The 21395-nt window shown below is 32.5% G+C and overlaps 1 protein-coding gene across 3 annotated transcripts in view; it reads left to right on the top strand.

The window, feature by feature from the left end:
- LOC114324627 (ecdysone receptor) overlaps positions 1-21395 on the top strand; it is a 1502986-nt gene that overhangs the window by 784714 nt on the left and 696877 nt on the right. For all 3 annotated transcript variants that reach the window (XM_028272498.2, XM_028272499.2, XM_028272496.2), the window contains one exon: positions 11107-11139. The gene's annotated coding sequence lies outside the window, so the exon portion shown is untranslated. The remainder of the gene's footprint in view (positions 1-11106; positions 11140-21395) is intronic.

Here is a 21395-nt window from a genome sequence, read left to right on the forward strand (position 1 = left end):
TCATAAATTATACCACAGATTCTGGGGTCAAAAATAGGTTCATTAAACCTAACTTACCTTAGTACAAATGTGCACATAAAAAAAGTTACAGTCCTTTGAAGTTACAAAATGAAAATCGTTTTATTTTCATATATCGAAAACTCTTAGATATTTTTTATTAAAAATGGACATGTGGTATTCTTAGGGCAGCAACACCTTAAAAAAAAATTAAAGTGAAATTTGTGCACCCCATAAAAATTTTATGGGGGTTTTGTTCCCTCAAACCCTCCCAAACTTTTGTGTACGTTCCAATTAAATTATTATTGTGGCACCGTTAGTTAAACACACTGTTTTTAAAACTTTTTTGCCTCTTAGTACTTTTTCGGTAAGCCAGTGTTTATCGAGATATTTTGAATATCTGTAGAATCCACCACATATTTCTATATGGTTAATTAAGTACGATTATAGAAACCTGTTAATAATCTGAAAATTTATTTATAATTTATATTTTTAGGTATGTTTTGAAAAAGAAGCCACATCTCGATAAAAGGTGACTTTTCAAAAAAAAGACTAAGAGACAAAAAAGTTTTAAAAACACTGTGTTTAACTAATGGTACCGCAATAATAGTTTAATTGGAGCGAACACAAACATTTGGGGTGTTTAAAGGAGCAAAACCCCCATAAAATTTTTATGTAAACATAGTAAAAAAGAAGGCGCATCTCGATAAAAACTGGCTTATCGAAAAAATTCTAAGAGGCAAAAAAGTTTTAAAAACGTTGTGTTTAACTAATGGTACCACAAAAATGAATTAATTGGAACGTACACAAAAGTTTGGGGGGGTTTAAGGGAACAAAGCCCCCATAAATTTTTTATGGGGAGGACAAATTTTACTATAATTTTGTTTTAAGATGTTCCTGCCATAAAAAGGGTACATGTCCATTTTCAATAAAATATCTCTAATAGTTTTCGATATATTGAAAAAAATCGATTTTCATTTTGTAACTTCAAAGGGCTGTAACTTTTTTTATGAGCACATTTGTACTAAGGTAAGTTAGGTTCAATCGAACTATTGTTGACCCCAAAATGTGTGGTATAATTTATGACCAATCTTTTCGGGACACCCTGTATATAAATTGACTTTAGAAAATTGGATAATAATGAGATAAGTCTGTAATTTAAATACAGTTTCAAATAGATTAACAAAAACTATACCAAATAAACGTTGCGATTAAAAGAAAAAAAGATTGTAATATTTAGTTTATTATTTTCGTGAATTTTTAATCAGTCTCTTTATTCCTTAGTTAGCACAAGAATATTTGGAAAAATTGGTTGAAATAAAATTTAGTCATTGTTACGTACAATTAATTATATACATTGTTAGTGGTTTTGTTTGCAGTTCAGGTCAAATATTTCTAAAAAATAGTCATGATGATGATAACCAACCTTCGCAGTGAAGATGGTACGATATCTGAAGAAGGAGATTACATTTTTAGCTTTTAACCCCTTTTTTGCTTTTTTATACCCAAAAGTAATACCACCAAGACTAAGCTGCCTTTTTAGTTTCTTTATGAAATATTTTGAAAAATTGAGCCTTACGGCTCTAACTTCTTCTAAGCGAAAATTCACTCATCCCATATACCTAAGAATAAAAGAATTGAGGTCTGATACCTACAACTCTTTCCGTGTTGTCGAGCCATAGGTGACTTGTTATGCTGGAGTATCTCCCAATAATTTTCGTACACACCTGGCCATCGAAAGTAGTACAGCTTTCTGCATGGTCTTATAGATATGTTCACGTTCATTCAGACCCAGCTTTTTTGTTTTCTAGTAGGTTCTTCGGAATGACACTAGTAGTACAGAGAATAATAGGTATTGTGTGGGTACTTTGCATTCTCTCCAATACTTAGATTATTTATTTTTATAGATTATGTTTGTACTATGTTTGATAAAACGTATTTTATTTGACTAGTATGCCGGTGTAGGTTTTAAATTTTGATGTTATTTGCATGTGCAACAAAGGTGAAGAAAGGATACTCCCCGTTAAAATAGGCAAAAAGCCCTCACTCCGAGAATTCATTTCTTTTTCATTCTTTTACGTTCTATGTGATTAAAAAATAAGACCCAGCGCAATTTTAAACCTCCACCCCTTCCCCCTACTTCTCCCAACCAAAACCGTTATTTTGTGGTTTTTTTAGTTGGGATACAATAAATTTAAAAATTTCAAAAAATTCACACGCATGGTTTAAGACTTTTACAAAACATTAGCTTTTTAATTATTGATTGCATTCCTCCTAAAAGAATAATAAAAACGAAAAAATGTTGTTTTTGTGGTGGGGGAGGGGGAAAGCGTATGGAGGGTTAACATTGCGCTGAGTTTTATTTTTTAATCACATAGAATGTAAAATAATGAAAATACATAATTGAATTTTGGGAGTGAGGGCATTTTGCCTATCTATCTAAACGGGGAGTACCTTTGTACCCTTTATCGCTACGTTTATGACTCCCATAAGAATCATCAGTCTAGTAGTCCTGATGATAGGGGAGCCCAAGCGGGGATTTTTGCAGTTACTCGAGCGCGTCAGATTATTACATGGGGAGAAACCTTGTACCTTGAAAATGTACCTCTACCATATATTGGCTCTTAACGCAGGGGAGTTCGTTAAGGGGGGGCCGAAAAAAATCTATAAGGAAAAATTTCCTGCAGCTGGCTGTATACCATTAATTACAAAAATTTAAGAAAAAATCTTCTGTGTCAAAGGTATATTTATTTAAAACCCCAATTAAGGGCTACATTAAAAAACAGAACGTTTTCGCTCTAAAGAGAGCATCATCAGTGTTCTAAGCAAGCTCTACATGCTAAGCCACCAAAAATACATGGGTTAAAACCCTTAAAGTGCCGACCAAAAGTCTTACATTGGCGTGTTATATGTTAAACCCTGGCGATGGGTGAAATTTAAACAAGATATACCTCAAAGCATCATATGACTATACCACGTGCATGTGGGTGGTTGAGTTGATTTCTCTGTCTTCACAAAGAGAAAGGTAAAAGCCAAATTTAAATAAATATACCTTTTACACAGAAGATTTTTTCTTCAATTTTTGAAAAAATCTATCCTTATAAAAACTCGAAATCGTCAGATTAAGATAAGGTAAGTTAAGTACATGCAAAACAGTGTATACTTAAAAAATCTGACGATTTGAGCGGGGCGGGGCGTAAGGAAATGGGTGAGTCCCAAAGTTTCACAAGAAAAAGCGAATATTTCGCGAAATGAATGATGCAGATCGAAATATTAAAATATACTTGCTCAATATTTTTCAAAAAACTATCGAATGATACAAAACACGACTTTCCACGGAGAGGGGTGGGGGTAAATTTAAAATTTTAAATACGAATCCCGTAATATTTCGCGAAATGAGGATCAGATCGAAAAACTAAAAAATACACTTATTCAATATTTTTGAAAACTCTATCGAATGGCACCAGACATGACCCCCCACAGATGAGTGGTGGGGGGGTAACTTTAAAATCTTAAATGGGAGCCCCCATTTTTTATTGCAGATTTGGATTCCTTACGTAAAAATAAGTAACTTTTATTCGAGATATTTTTTCGAATTATGGATAGATGGCGCTATACTCTAAAAAAACGATTGTTGGAAATGGAAATTTAAATTAAAAATGGAAAGTCCCCACTAAAATGGAAAATTTTACTTAACTTTTTTTTAGTTTTAGGACCTACTCTTCACAACCCAATAGGTCCCCATAACTCTCGAGTGACTGCACATTTAGCATACTTTGCTTCCCTACCATGATATTTTGAATTTGATATTAATCCGACGCTACAACAATACCCTAGATTTGACTAAAAACAGCGAATTCCTACAAAATCGAGACCAAGCAGTCAACTGACAAATTTGGTTTTGCTATCCAGCGCCAATTTTGTAAACATTTACAGGTTAAATTTTTTGATAAATTTTATTTTATAGACTTGTCTTATTTCTGCTTGGATAATAATACTGGGCTTTGTGTTCCTAGCGAAGCTTTGCGTATTTATTTAACTCTTTTAAAGCAATATCCCGCAATATTCAAAAAGTCGTCCCAGGAACGCAACTCATAGATATTGGCAATATCATTTTAAAGTCTTCTACTTTAATAAAATGTATAATATATGTCTGAATTGCCGATATAAATGAGTCAGATTAAATAAATTATTCGAAGAAATTTTTACTAATCAACATTTTTGTTTAATTCATTAATATTTTTTGTATTTTGTAAATTGTATTTTGTATTTTGACAACATTTTTTTTAGTAAAATTGTGGCTTATTTCCCAACAAAACTAGTTAATTACAAAAATGCCACAAGAAAATAGCTTCAGAACAATAGTCAACTTGATTATTAAAATAAAAAAACTAATGTGAATTTTTCTGTTGGAGCTATTTTGCATGATTTATTCTGTGTTCTTGTTTAGGCAGTTATTTTAAGATCTATTGTTAGAATGCATTTTAATCTGTTTATCTCTTTGCACTTTGGCGTCAAAGGATTAAACAATGAATGATATTTATGATTTTCCAACTATTTTTAGATGGTGTGGAGTGTGGAAGGCAGTTTGTTTATTTTAGTTAGTTTTGTAAATAGTAATTTTCTTACTTTATCATAATCGTGGTGTACGTGGCAATTTTTCTATTTATTTATTGTTTTACGTGTATAAGTATTTACAATAATAGTACTAATCTGTTTGTATTTATTTAAAATTAAATGGCTTGATATAATTTGAAGTAGTTTAGTTACTTGATATAATATGTAAATAACCCTGAATCTAAAAATCAGTTTTGCCATTTTAATATGGACAATAATATCTACAGTCGGAAAAATGAAAGAATACCCATGAACGATCACATCAATCACTTATTTTGTATTTGCTATCTTTTTCTATAACAAACGTTTGTTATTTTTAGAAAAATACAGCAAATACAAAATAAGTGATTGATGTGATCGTTCATGGGTATTCTTTCATTTTTCCGACTGCACTAAGGTTAACTTGAAAATGTGTTTGATATTCACAGATTAAAAACAGTGATGAGCAACTTTGACAGTTTGCGGCAAAGTAACAAACAATTATTTAAGGGGTTACATAGGTCTTGCGGGTAAAAAAAAGTGATTTTCAAATTATGAACACGCTGCTGATATGAGCACATTGTAGAAATGTTAGGGTATAGAAAGTCTAATGCTCACAATCTTACTGAAGGTTTTTATTAAAACAGTTTTCGGGCGACCGGTTTCGGCGTTTACAGTTTATACGCCATCATCAGGCCCTTTAAGAAACTGAATAAGCTAAAATAAATAAGCTGTTAAAATTACAGTTGCCCTAGGTTAAGTTTTAGGTTTAAGTCTAACAACAGGTAACAAGTTAATAGAAAGTTTCACAATGGTGTTCCAACAGACTAGTACTACTCTGATGTTAACTGTTTTAGTCAGTATATGATATAATACAAAGTATTAACAATGATATTATTGGTACTTACATATTAGTACAAGAAAATTACAGTGTACGTGTACAATCTGATGTTTAATTGTAACATTGGGACCCAAGTGTCTTCCTTGATTTCAAACTCGCATGAGCAATCGAATAATGTGACTTTGTTGCATAGGTGTTCAACTTTTACTCTCACAGATCCAAAGTGTGTGTGAGAGAAGTCAAATTAGTTTATTTTAATGCAGTACAATAAAAACACAAAAAATATATGACAAAAAAACAAAGTTGGTTATTAACTGCACAGAGGAAAAAAGACCAAAAAAAAAAAGAAATATCACGATCTTAATTGACTACATTTGTGGTGCCAATATTGTGTAAATTAAAAGGTAAATCCTTTTATATAAAAAGAATTGACTGATTAATTTTTAATAAAAATTTTCTTGGATCTAATTATGCAGCTGTAATTTTAAGAGCTTATTTATTTTAGCTTATTCAGTTTCTTAAAGGGCCTGATGATGGCGTATAAACTGTGAACGCCGAAACCGGTCGCCCGAAAACTGTTTTAATAAAAACCTCCAATAAGATTGTGAGCATTAGACTTTCTATACCCTAACATTTCCAAAAAAAGTAAATTTTTAAAAAAACTATATCTCAAAAACTAAAAATTATTTTTATGTATAATTGGAACATGTAAAAGTATAGTACTTAAGGTAGGTACTTTCAAATAAATTTTCAACCAAAAATATTCATTTTTAATTTTGTAATTTTTCGACAACAGCCCTTTTTTGCGGTGGGCAGCATAAATAAGTCCACTCTCAACTAAAATCAAAAAATCAAAAAGTTTCTTGTAGTTTATACCTCTGGCTAGTGAATGAACGAAGGAATTTAAAACAGAAGTAAATTTGAAGATTTTACATAAGTTTAAATACATTTTCGACCCGAATTTGTCTCATTTTTTCAAAAATTACCATTTTTAAAGTAGTTTTTTTTTATAAAACAAAAACGACTTCACCTAAAAAAAATTCCTTCGTTCATTCACTAGCCAGAGGTATAAACTACAAGAAACTTTTTGATTTTTTGATTTTAGATGAGACTGGACTTATTTATGCTGCCCACCGCAAAAAAGGGCTGTTGTCGAGAAATTGCAGTCAACTCTACAAAAATGAATATTTTTGGCTCAAAATTTTTTTGAGAGTACCTTAAGTACTATACATTTACATGTTCCAATTATAAATAAAAATAATTTTAGTTTTCGAGATATAATTTTTTTAAAAAGTCACTTTTTACCCGCAAGACCTATGTAACCCCTTAAGTAGGATACCGATAATTTTTTTTTTTTTTGAAAAATGGCTTTGGCAGAGCCAATTAGCCAGACTTGTTTCTGATTGATTGCAGATTCATAGTCATAAATTTCTTATAACATAAGTACTTTCTACAATTTTATTTTTATAGATACATTGGTACATTGTGCAGCTTTTTTTTATTTTGTTTTTTTTTAATTATTTTACTGTGTTTTTTTTAATATATATTTTATTTTGTGCGAAACACTTTTTTTTACTTCTTTTTTTCTATTCCTTTTTATTTTTGTTCCTTTTTTTTTCTTTTTTTTTGTTTATTATTTTTTTTGTTATTATTTTATTTTGTGTTTTTTTTTAATATTTTTTTTTAATTTTTTCAAACCACATTAACAAATTATGCCTATTTATTACATATAGTCGGTTCGCTAAACTCAGACGCAACTGGCTAGATATTTTAGTCGATAATTTTTTTGTTTTTTGCCAATTTTGCAATAATTTGCAAAATTACTAACTATTTAGTGATTATTAACAATTTAGTAATTATTTTTTTCCAATTTTACTAAAATTGGCAAAATTACCGACTAAAATATCTAGAAAGTTGCGTCTGAGTTTAGCGAACAGACTATATTACGTTTACAACTTGTATTTACATAATTTAACATGTTTATAAATGAGATGAAGAATTTCCATATCATTTGTAAATATTAAAGTATTTAGGTTTATTGGGAAAAACATTTTAAATCTTTCATTTTAAATCTTTAATTCCTTATAAAGGTCGTTTATGTTATTTATGTTTAAATGACATTCTAATATGACATGTGTTAGATCTCCGATTTTGCCACAAGTACAATTGGGAGTATCTGCCAAGCCGATTCTATGCATGTAAGATGGCGTAAGAGCATGATTAGCTCTCACTCTCAACCGATTAATGGTCTTTATAAAATGTCTGTTATATTCTGTGTAAAACCATCTTTTTGAGAATATCCTAGGGTTACAATGAGCAAAATTTGAGCCAGTACATATTACATTCTCTGTAATTTTTTTTATTGATTTATAAGTTTGAACGAGAACCTCATCTTCAGTATAAAAACAAGTCATAAGTCTGTATGATTGTAGTAATGTAGCAGTCCAGTTGGGATCAAAGTGCTGGAAACTAATAGAAAGGTAGCCAAACTTAAGATTTTTGTAGAGATCTCTCCAAGAAGTTACCAAAAAATAGTCGAACTATGGAGCTACACATATGTCCATTTGCATCGGTGTCTTCAATTATATAATATTTATATGTAATATGTATAGTTTGTCAAATACACGATGATACTTGGTGATTTTGTCCACTTGCGTAGAAAAATAAGTGGGAATGCATTCGGTGAATTGTGTTGCTGTTGATTGCGCATCGTCATCATTCCTCAAACTCTTTCATCCACTGTTGGATATAGGCCTCCTCCATATTCTTCCATTTTTCTCTATCTTGTTCCTTCTGTATCCAATTTCCCACTGTTTTTCCCAAGTCATCCATCCATCTTTTTGGTGGTCTACCTCGTTATCTTTTATCTTCTCTAGGTCTCCATTTTATAAGTCTTTTAGTCCACCTATTATCATTTAAACGTGCTACATGTCCAGCCCATCTCCATTTGGCTTGTGAAATTTTTTCTATGATATCTGTCACTGTCCGTTTTTCTTTGGCTTATTCTCAATTTATGTGCAGAATGTTTAGTCAAAGTTATGATTTCGGAACCATTTGTTATTACCGGCAGTATGCATTGGTTGTAAACTTTTTTCTTCAAGCAAATCGGTAGCATTCCTTTTAAAATATGTCTTATTTTGCCAAATGCTGCCCTTCCCAAGCCTATACGACTCTGGATCTCACAAGTTTGATTGTCTTGTCGTATTCTAATTTCATGCCTTAAATAGATATTGCTAAAAACCTGATGTACTTCGTGCCCACCTACTCTCATAACATCACTTGGAACTAAATTGGTCATGCATTTTGTTTTTTCAAAGTTCATGTTCAGGCCTACTTGTTTTATTGCCTGCTTTAGTTCTTCCATCATTTTGTGAGCTTCTCATAAACTCTCGGCTGCGCATCGTATATCAAGAGCGGATCCAGGGAGGGGGCCATGACCCCCTACGAGAATTAAAAAAAATATCAATTTAAATATTTGCAGTTCAAATGTTTTTAATTTCAAACACATATATAAATATGTACAAAACTGGGGATAAATATGTTTTCTGAACTAGAATTAAAAAAGGCAGTAACGGAAGCTTCAAAAATGACATGGGATGTTTTATAAATCAAAATTTTTTTTTTTTTATATATTTTATTCTGGCCTTGGTTCAGAACCTTTAGCCACGTAACTACATATACAATTATTATTTGTTCATAAGTATAAAATTGTCCAGTATACACTTAAAAATAAAAAATAAAAAAAATAAAGCTTACAAATAACAATGCCTACGTACTATGTTAATAAATACAACTATATATTTTTTTCTTTTTCACTACGGTAAGAACTAAAAACATACATAGGTTACAAAATAATATAATTAATTACAGTAAATATCTCATTCATACATTACATAATACAAAAGAAATACCTATTCATTCAAACGATTAGTTTTACATTCACACTTTTAATTTAATTTTTTGAAGAAATGTCATAATTAGTTTAAAAATTTTAATGTTATCCACACTTAATAGCACATTTAAGTCTAGGGGAGTACTTAAACCTGCTTTCAGCAATTCTTGTAGCAGCCACATACTTGCATTGAGATTTAAGGGACAGTTAAAAAATATATGATTTAGATTAGCTATGCTAGTTCCACAGTCACATCTGCCTGTTGGGAGAACTCCGATTTTATGTAGATGCTTCGGGAAACATCCATAAATCAAAATGTTGATAATTTTACAAACTGCCAATCGTTAGAACGACATTGACAGCCGCCAAAGTCGTATCAATTTCCATATTCTATACACACCAAGAATAAAAAAGAAATGAAGCGTTACGTGGGTCATCAGCACTTAGAACAATGGAGTTGGTTGGTATTTTTGCACAGTTAGAAGGAATTGTTTTACAAGTATTGCTTTTTATTTTTCTAATGGAAAATATAGTCACAATAAAGGCATGACAGCTCAAAGCCTTGTCACGAAACCTTTAACATATTTCGTCAAACTCATGAGCAAAGACGGAGCCATACAAACCAATGAAAAAACATCATACCACAAGGAGTGCGTTTAGGTTGAGCTGGATTTTCTACAAAGTTATCGCAAATCGCAACCCCCAAAAGTCAGTCATTAACTAAATAGACTCTCAGAAGTCTAAACAGATACAAAAAAAATAAAGAAAGACTACGACCAATAGTAGGGTCTATAGTGTTCTTAGGTCGACAAAATATTCCTCTAAGAGACCCCTGTGATGATGGCCTTCTGCTTTTGGACGAAGATGCTGGATGAGGGGAATTGTTAAAGTTTAAAATAGCATCAGGAGATAAGACTCTTAAATAACACCTATCCACAGCATCTTCCTGAGCAACATACATACATTATTAGCACCAGCCAAAATCAATTAATAACATGTTGTGGTGAAGAAATAATCGAACAAATAATGAATCAGGTTCAAAATACAAATTATTACTCTGTCATATTTGACGAAACCACCGAAGTATCCCACGTGGAACAGCTTTCTCTAAATTTGAGCATACACAATAACAACATTCGTGAATAATTTGTCAAATTTATTGACGTTTATGAGAACCTAAAAATAATTAGTGAAATTCAAGAAAGATGGAAAGAACACGGCCTAACAGGAGAAGCATTGGGAAAACATTATTAAACTTGTTGAAAGAACTGCACTTGGATCCGAAGAAATGTGTAGGAATCGGTACTAAGGCAGGAATGGTAAGTTTTAAGGCACTTCTCACACATGGTCAAAGTGTGTGAAAAGTGCCTTAAACCTTAAAACCTATCATTGTAACCCTAATTTTTAAAAATTATCCCCCGTACCTCTACCCCCGCCCCAAAAAAAGTTCATGGCCCCTCCCGAAAATCGGTTCTGGATCCTCCCGAAAATCGGTCCTGGATCCGCCGTTGTCGTAGATGGAGCCTAATATCAACACGGCCAAGTATCACCGTATATTTGACAAACTGTACTTACCATGTTTAAAACACCATCACTTTTTTAACTTTTAGACGAATACACTAACTCTCAATAATTATTAAATTGGAACCTCCCTATGCACCATGGCCTTTTATATATTTTATACTAGTATCTTTAATTTAAATGTATTTTGATGCTTATAATCATCAAAATCAAAATAAAAACTGATATTAATTTTACATATTTATTCTTTTCTTTTCAGAACTGTACTGGATAATTTGAAGACTGTTTAAATGTAAGTAGTTTTTATAAATTTTAAGTTGTTTTGAGGTGATAGAGATTTGTAACCCAAAAAGAGAATATTTTCATAACTTATTCTCCAAGAATGATTTGGAAAATAAAGTTATAAATATTGGGGAAATCTAAAATCAAAATATCCACAAGGAACAATTTCTTGTAGCTGACTGTATACCATTAATTACAAGTAAATTTAATGAAAAATTGTTCTTGGTAAAAGGTATATTATGAGGGCCATACAAGGGCCATAAAAATCACAACAAAACGTTTTCGCTCTGTAAAAAGAGCATCATCAAGAATAAGCTAAGCCACCCAAAAATACAACGTAAGTACAAAAATACATTTTAATCTTTGTATTTTTGGGTGGCTTAGCATATTCTTGTAACACTGATATGCTCTTTAAAGAGCGACAACGTTTTGTTGTGATATCTGTGGCCCTTTTAAGGGTTTTTAATAAACATACCTTTTACCAAGAAAATTTTTTCATTAAATTTACTTAAAATCAAAATCTCAATGTGTATCAATTCTACGGCCTTATTATCCGCTAGCCTACGGCTAACGCTTTCGTGAATATTCACTTCTTCAACTCAAATAAAGAAGATACATATAAGTTATCCATAATATTAATATACCCTATGCCATGCAAAATGTTTGTACTACCAATTCAGCGTATTATGGAATAGACGAACTTTACTATCAATAAAATCAGGAGTACCTAAAGATAATCCAACTGTTGTTTCTTTTCGAAGAACTACTATGTTTTTACCAACTACAATTACCTATGGTATTTCCTGAACCAATGAATGTCCTCTCACTTCCCATCAACTTTTTATGCTTTTCCCATAATTTTATATCTCTGCTCCTCTAGTAACAAATAATTGATGGGCAAATCCATCATTATTTAGCCTCTACATAACTTGATCGCGCATAGAGGATAGAGCAAGCGGATAATAAGGTGCATTTCCAAGCATCGGCAGCGTCGAACAAAACACAACACAATAACAGCGAAATAATTGTTCGGGAGCAGTGGGCTGTGACCGAGGCCGACGTGACCTTGAAAGCGCGAATCGGTCAAGTAGGTGACGTCAGCAGCATCAGAGAGAACTCTCCTTGCGGTTGGAGAAGAGTAATTTTTAGGCCTGTTCATAGCACACATGGAATGTTCAAATTCCAATTTTATTTCAGAATATAAAAACTCCGCATGTAGATACCTAGTTCAAATCCTGAAGAATCGTATTTATTTATTATTTGTTAAACATGCATTCCTCTTTTGTAATAATAAACTACATTAACCACAACACCCCTAGACCTATTTACACAAGGGCATTTAGAAAAAAATTAATCGATTTCTTAATACAGCACGTATCGATTTGCAACTTTTTGCATTGTATTCGGGATGACGTCAGAGAAAAAGTCTACAGTAGAAAACTGGGTGGAAATGTATACTTGCATTTACAGTGCATAAAATGCATCCAAAAATGGATACATGTCAAAATGAATATATTACGGGCCAGATCTTATTACTCGGAGTGTTTTTTGGGGTAGCTGAACATGAATATGCTATCAGAACCGACTCTCAGAGCACCTTTTATTGCTAAGGCACGTCAGCTAGAGTTTCGTAGGTTTTCGGCAATAAATTGATGCAAACAGATCACTCGGAGATTCTGGGGTTGCTGAACACGAATACGTCGTCAGTACTAACAACCGGAGCACCTGGTGGCCAGGGTCACTGCCGAGGCACGTCATCTTCTGGAGCTTTGAGGGTTCTTGGCACTAAATTGATGCAAACAGATTACTCGAGAGCTTTTGGGGTTGCTGAACACGAATATGACATCAGAACTATCTCTCGGAGCTCCTAGTGCCTAAGGTGAGTGTTATGCACACTGATAGTTCCGATAGTTTATTCTTGTTCATCGACATAAAAACTGCCGAGTTATCTGTTTGCATCAATTTAGTGCCAAAAAACCTCGAAACTCCTGAAGATGACGTGTCTCAGCAGAGCCCCTTTTACCAGGTACTCCCTGGGTCGTACAAAAACCTCCGAGTAATATGTTTCCATCAAAACTGTCTTAACCAGATACCTATTTGCGTATATAATGTCTTAATATGTGTACCTCTTCCTTCTCCAAATACAGTTTTCACAAATATTTCATCTTTCGTTCAAACATGAACAAGAAGTTTTTGTACACTGCTATTTATAGCAGGGGAGGAAAGTATGCTAAATTTGCAGTTACTCGAGCGTTATGGGCTATTGAGTTGTGAAGATTAGGTCCTAAAACCAAAAAAAGTTAAGTACAGTTTTCCGTTTAAGTGGGGACTTTCCATTTTTTAATTTAATTTTCCATTTACAGCAATCGTTTACTCCGATTATAGCGCCATCTATCCATAATTCGAAAAAATGTCTGGAATAAGAGTTACTTATTTTACGTAAGGAATCCAAATCTGCCATAAAAAATGGGGGCTCCTATTTAAGATTTTAAAGTAATCCCCCACCCCACCTTCGTGTGGGGTCGTGTTTGGTGTCATTCGATAGATTTTTCAAAAATATTGAATACGTGTATTTTTCAGTTTTTCGATCTGATGTTTATTTCGCAAAATATTGCGGGGCTGCTCGCTTTTTTCTTTTGAAACTTTGTGACTCACCCATTTCCTTACCGTCAGATTTTAGACCGTCAGATTTTTGAAATACATATACACTGTTTTGCATGTACTTAACTTACCTTATCTTAATAGGTAGAGGTACATTTACAGGGTACAAGGTTTCTCCTTATGTGATTTTCTGACGCGCTCGAGTAACTGCAAAAATCCCCGCTTGCGCTCCCCTACCATTATATTTTCTGCCATAAGTTTCTACTCTTTGTTTGGCTACCCAGCACAAAATAGTACTTGTTTCCTAGAATTATCCTGTGTTTCATTTCTTCTATTTTCTAATTGGTCATCAGCTAGCCTAAGTATGTATGCAGATTTGTCCACCACTAGCTAGAGATCAACAGTGAATCGGTGACCATTGTTTCTTTCTGTCTCTGTTTTGAGTGTTGATTTGGGTATCTTTTGTTTTTTTCTCATCTATATAAAGTGGCTTACTAACCCGGTTCCCGTAAGTGATCTAGATCCGTCACCAGCCTTTTAAGGCCTTCCTTTCCTCGCTATTTACCAGCAACTAGGTTTCAGTTTCATTGAAAAACCAGTGGTATACCCTATTCCACGAACATACGCCTGTTTTGGATTACTTCGACAACGAATATTTTACTGTGCAAAATAAGAACGAAAGTAATTTGCAAATTACATTGTTGTTTATTGGAATAATTATTAGCGCCATTTACTTTCGTACTTCTTATGTTGCACAGTAAAATATTCGTTGTCAAAGTAATCCAAAACAGGCGTATGTTCGTGGAATGGTCCATATTTGTGATTATTGTTTTCACTATTCATTATGTTGTAATATCGTCGCCTTAATACTATAACTTGATAACTCGAAATTAGCAGTTCTGAGATAAACGGGTTAAAGATATTAAAGATATTTGTGCCTCTACCATGATGTTGGTAAATACGGAATTCATTCTGCAGCTCTAAAATACTATTCTTTAACTTTTTGGCTACTGATCTATATAGGAATACGATGCAAATTTGTTTTTCGATATGGAAAATAACATGAAAAAGTAAAGTTATCAACTTTTAGCACTACCATAATGTTAACATTTGGTAATATCGCTTGTCGTGCCAACTTGCATCTAAGTGAACTTTTTAACAAAACTAATATTTTAAGCATTATTTTGGTGAAAATTATCCCTCCGTCATGGAGCTTGCCAGATCTGCTAACAATTCTGGAATTTTTGCATTAACATGAACTGAATCAACAGGTAGCAGTTACGTGGTAGGCTCAATGGTTTCAGAAAAACACGTGCTACAACTAGATAACTAGAGTTAACTATTTGTAGCATTCAGTGTATGTCGCATTCACGATTATTTCGATTTAAAAATAACTTGATAACTCATCTTGTCAAGTTTTAGCAGTGAAAATTAGGGGCATTTGAGTTTTATCAACTTTCGTCAATCATAAATAAATACTTAACCCGTTTGGAACGAGTTATCAAGTTTTTACACAATATGAAGACAAATAAAATACATCTTGTGAACTAGTTATCTCAAAAACGTCAATTTTGGAGTTATCAAGATATAGTACTAAGGCGACGATATGTGGTAAGTATACAGTGATGAGCGCGCTAATAACCGGCAAAATAGCTCAAAAGATGGAAAACATAATACATTGCGAAACAAAAAGAGACGAAACTAGTGGAGGTGGAAAGTATCGTGATAAACGTATAAATTACATATTTTCCCACCTTTAGACGTGTCAGAGGAGTATGACAACTGTCATTGTGACAGTAGAATTTTATAAAAAAAAAACTCCTGTCACAGACGTCTAAAGGTGAGAAACTATATGTAATGTAATGTTAATTTACACGTTTATAACGATACTTTCTACCTCCACTAGTTTCATCTCTTTTTGTTTCGCAATGTATCATGTTTTCCATCTTTTGAGCTATTTTGCCGGTTATTAGCGCGCTCATCACTGTATAAGTAGTAGAGAGGGATTAATACCTCTTAGGGCAGCTATAGGTTACAAAACAATAAAATGTTAATATACTTTCAATGTATAAAGTTCTTTTTCCCATAGTTAAATGGTTTTAAATCGTTAAGTTGAATAAATATTGGTTTTATTTATAAATAATGTTGAGTTTTTAACAACAGCCAACTTCCCGTTTAATTTTTGATGAAAAAAATGTCGTTAAACATGTTAACTGTTTTATTTTACTAAATAGTTCTCCAACTGTTTGAATTTTGACTGTATGTTTTAAAATTTAACATTTGCAAGTTGCCCTTCCATTTTAGATTTTTACAACACAGTGCTTACAATAGGTTTGTTCTAGCATCAGTTTCAAACGATTCGAAACCATCAGCGAATAGTGGACCAGCGCGAGTAGAGGGGATAGCACTGGTGACTGTATTATGTTTTCTCACTGACCAACTGTTTGCTGACGGTTTTTGACTAGTTTGACTGTTTGCTAGAACAAACCTAATATCTAGACATATATTTACTTTATATGTGATTTTAAGTATTCTGAATATTATATCTACATAAATAAAATTAGTATCTACAAATTATCTAGTTAGGACAAACATTCAGACCTAAATAAAAGCGTGTATAACCATAGGGTACTGGATACAACTAAGAAACCTCTTACATATCTAATTTGAAAATTATAATTTAAAAATTGGTAATTTAGAAAAACCTCAAACACAAAGGCAGGGCCGCATATCAAAGAAACATGAAACGTAAAACACGTTTCATGGAAATAAAACACTGCTAAACAAATAGACGTCCGGCCATTTATGAAACTTTCCGAAAATAAAAATGTGTTATGAGCATGAATCACACGCGTTTCATTGGTAGGCGGACTTCAAGATTTGTTTAGCCGTGTTTAATTTTCATGAAACGTATTTTACGTTTCATGTTTCATGTTTTTCGTTTCATGTTTCGTTGGTGTGCGGCTTGCCTAATGGTTCAAAAAGCTAGGTCACGAAAAATTTATTAACATGAGAAATACAAATAACATAAAAAATCCTGGAACTAAAATATTAGTAGGTATACCCTATTTATAATATTTTTTATATTTTGACAACGACACCCGATTTGGGCGTCGACACGTTAGTAAAATCATTTTTTTAGTAAAATTGTGGCTTATTTCCTATCAAAAATAGTTAATTGCAAAAATGCCACAAGAAAATAGCTTCAGAACAACATTAGGTATACCCTGTTTTAAACTAGGAGGAGTAAACTCAAAAAACAGATTCAGACCTAAAAATATCACTAGAAAAATCACCAGATTCATCTTCTTTTTTTGTTGATCATGTACGGTAGTCCATAAAAATATTATATTATACTAATACGTCGCTAAAGAGCTGTAAATATGTATAACAAATACAAAAATGTAGACTAAAAGTCTAAAAATTAAAGAAATAACGAAATAAACACAAAAATTTGCCGGTATAACTGAATTAACCTAATAGTTATTAAATTCCAATAATGTCAAAATTTCATAAATGTTAATAGTGTCAAAATTTTCATGATTTAGTGGAGTAAACTTGCCTGCAGTTGTACCAATTACAAACAAGCATTACTGCGCGGTAAATTTGAATTACTCCTCCAAGTTTAAAAACGAGGTATAGTTAATAGTTAAATAAGTAATAAAGTCTTTAGAATGTCTAATGTCCATCACTAGATCCTGACACTATCACGCAGATCCTAATGGTAGAGATGTGGAGATGTGGCAACCCTTGGTGTCTAAGGTTGCCAAGAAACTATGCGAAAACTTACACAAACGTGCTGGTTTACACAAAAGGATTTTTTGTGGATACTACAAAGGTATAATTAGTTTTATGTTAAAAGCAGGACAAATCTTTTGACAGATCCGCGAGCATATGTGTGGAATAAATCCTTGTCGGATTTTTAGGGCTTCTAAAACACGACATCGTGAAGACAGCGCAAAAAAAACCGGAGAAAATCAGCTCACACGGCCAGAAGTTGAGAAGAATATGACACCAAGTGTAAATGTGGGTTTTGTGTACGTGTGTGTGAACACAAATGTAGTTTTGCCGATAACTTATGCAGAAACTCAATCACACGTTGACCACTTTTTCTACATTATTCAAGAACCGGTCTATTCTGATTAATAGTATACATAATACACCTTTTCGCATTTAAGTAGTGATGATCATAATTTTTTCAGTCTGACATGGAAATACACCATGTATAATGCATTTTGTGCACGCTATAAAAAATAAAATACTAAAAGGAGATGGCAAACACTTTTTAGAAAACGAGTTTTTATGGCGAAGCTAATGGATTAATAATTATTATTTTGTGGATGGATTAGGACAGAATGGGCCGCTAAATGAACCAACAATAGATTTTTTTAACAATAATTATATTTTGGTTACGTCTACGGAATTCTAAAAACTACAATTTGAGGTTTGATTTGATTGAATTAATTAGTAGGTCTGGATCCCGTGTACCAAAAAAAAGTTTATTAATAGCAAGCTGAACATTTGTTAATAGCTTAACGGTGTCTAGTCGGACAAACTTGACGTACGGGAACATTGGAACAGGGGAAGTTTTAATTGTGTAACAGGTTACAGGTTTCGAACGTCAGACTAAGAAAACGTCCCATGTATTTTGTCGGACAGAACTTCCAATTGATTTGTTACCCTTCCATTACACTATCATGCAAAAATTAGACTGCTATTTACCACCAATATAATTCCTGTCATTTGACAAGTTCTACGTGTCGGACTTATTAAAACGCCCAACATATTTGTCGGACAAACATTTTTTCATATATTATATAAAGTTTGCTATTGAATAAACTCAAAAACAACCTGCTAGTTTTCACAATCATAAACTTGTCAGGATGACACTTTCCACAATTAAAATTTCCCCTGTTCCAGTGTTCCCATACATGAAAGTTTTTCCGACTAGACACCGTTAAGCTTTTAACAAATTTTCAGCTTGCTATTTATTAATAAATTTTTTTTTGGTACGCAGGATCCCGGTCTAGATTCATTAAACAAAGATTTGATGTATAAAATCTTGAAAAGTTGAGACGAAAGTATGAGAAAGTATTAATATATTACAATGTTAAGCCACACTCAATATGAAAGTATTTGATAGTAGGTACTTTGGATGAAGATCTTTTGTATATGGTAGACACTGAGCCAATATCAAAGGACAATAGCATCCGACAGCAGCAAACCTTTATAGTATTGGAAATCTTTTTTCAGAACACAGGGACTTTCATTGCAATAAGCTAGATTCTTGATTTGCAATTAACCAATGTAAATTTCAAGACAACTTCGCGATGTTTCATATTTAATTCATTTGTTCGACTGCATTGGATTGTGGTGCCCCATCGGATTGCATCGTTTTTGCGATAGCTAGCGGTAAAGGGATTACAGTCGATCAAATGAATTAATTTTAAAATATCTATAAAATATTTTAAAATATAAGATATTTTAAAATATAAAATTTACATTGGTTAGTTGCAAATCAGAGATCTCAGTATCTCAGTTCGGTTCAGTCGAACAAATGAATTAAATATGAAACGTCGCGATGTTGTGTTGAAATTTATACTGGTTACTTGCAAATTAAGAATCTAATTTATTGCATTGAAAGTTCCTATGTTCCGAAAAAAGATTTCTAATACTGTATACAGTGTATACAATTCTTACCGATGCTTTTTTAATTTGAAGGATATTGTGTTGTCACAAAAATATAAAAAGGCGTTGGGCGCCAATGCCAATGTACCTAACGTAAAATGTATGGGTTAGTAATGTTACGAATGTAACCAAAATATAGGAAGATGTGCTCACAATAGAAAATGTGTGAAACTTAATGCAGTTTGGCTAGGAGGATGTGCCGTAGAATGATCAATGGACACTCAAAGAAGCATTCGACCAATTTGCATGCCCGTAAAAGACAGTAAACTAAGAATGAATATAAATAGAGTAAAAACAAGAATAAATGTTATGAACATAAATGTACTGAAGGCAGGAACTTACTATTGAATATTTTGGGCGCCAGGAAAGTACCAACGCGAACGGTTCGTTCCCAAGGTATCTTATATTGCTGCAAAAGTTAACTACGATCAATTTCTGTAACTGTAAATGAAAAATGAGATAATAAAACAGATGTTATGAACAACCCAATTTAATACCTAATTAAAATGAAATGTACAAATGCAATAATAATTAATTGTTAAAACCCCATACAATTGATATTACTATGCCCGTATTATGTACAGTATAACTAAAGTACGACTAAAGATGAACATTATAGAAATCTTAAAATTAAATCGTCTCACCTATTATGTACAGTTTACAGACTAAATTTGAATATTGATAAAAAAGTAGCTAGTAATAGCAAAAAAGAAATCAACTTACTAGCCTACTAGAAATAAAATTCATTTGAAAACAATAATTCGGCGATTGGTTATAATTCATACAACGTTATAAATGGAGACCTATCCTGAAAGATACAGGTTCCAGCGACAGCTATAAGGTTATAGTAGAGGAGCCTTGGATGCTAAATTTGCAGTTACTAAAGCGTCATGGGGACTTATTGCGTTGTGAATATTAGGTCCTAAAACCAAAAAAAGGTTAAGTTTTCCAATTAGGAGGGAGATGGGTGTGAGCGGCTATAAATTTTCCAAAATCGATTTTCCGATTATAGCACCATCTATCCGCAATTCGAAAAAATGTCTCGAATAAGAGTTACATACTTATTTTTACGTAAGGAATCCAAATCTGCAGTAAAAAATGGGGGTTCATATTTAGAATTTTAAACACCCCAAACAACCTTCAAGGGGTCGTGTTTGGTGACTTTCGATATCTAGTTTTTTGAAAAATGTTGAACACGCATTTTTCAGTTTTTCGATCTGGTTCCAAAATATCGCGGGGGTTCCAGTTTAATATTTTAAAGTTACCCCCACCCCACCTCCGTGAGGTGTCGTGTTTGGTATCATTTTATAGATTTTTGAAAAATATTGAACACATATTTTTCAGTTTTTTGATCTGATGTTAATTTTGTGAAATATTCGCTTTTTTATGTGAAACTTTGTTACTCGCCAATTTCCTTACGCGTCGCTCAAATCGTCAGCCTTTTGAAATAATATACACTGTTCTTCATGTACTTAACTTACCTTGTCTTAATCTGACCTATTTTAGCACCCTAAATAAAATTAATCGTTACCGCTTTACCATTTACTTGATATATATGTAGGTATGTGTATTGTTTATACGATCTGTAAGTTGGACGGGTTCGAAGTGCTTATTTTTGAAAACTTATTTATAATAAAAAAAATTATTCTAAAATTTTTGGAAAAATGCTCTTTTTTTTCAAAATGACTTAAAAAGTATCACGAAAAATCTCAAAGAGTAAGAACAGTAGGTTTTGCTTTTAATATGCTAGTTTCATTTTGTTTTTCGGTAAGACAAAAATTAGTTTAAGATATGGCTGTTCAAAGTTTGCATACACTCGTGATTAGTGACTCGTTCAATCCATTTCAACTGAAACCCTTTCAAAAATAAGCACTTTAAACTGGTGAAACTTACAGGTCATATAAAAAATACATAAGTAAAGTAAATTGTTTGTAAAGCGGTAACGATTAATTTCATTTGTGTGCTAAATAGGGGAGA

The sequence above is a fragment of the Diabrotica virgifera genome, chromosome 2 (assembly GCF_917563875.1).
Source record: "Diabrotica virgifera virgifera chromosome 2, PGI_DIABVI_V3a".
Classification (NCBI taxonomy): Eukaryota; Metazoa; Arthropoda; class Insecta; order Coleoptera; family Chrysomelidae; genus Diabrotica; species Diabrotica virgifera.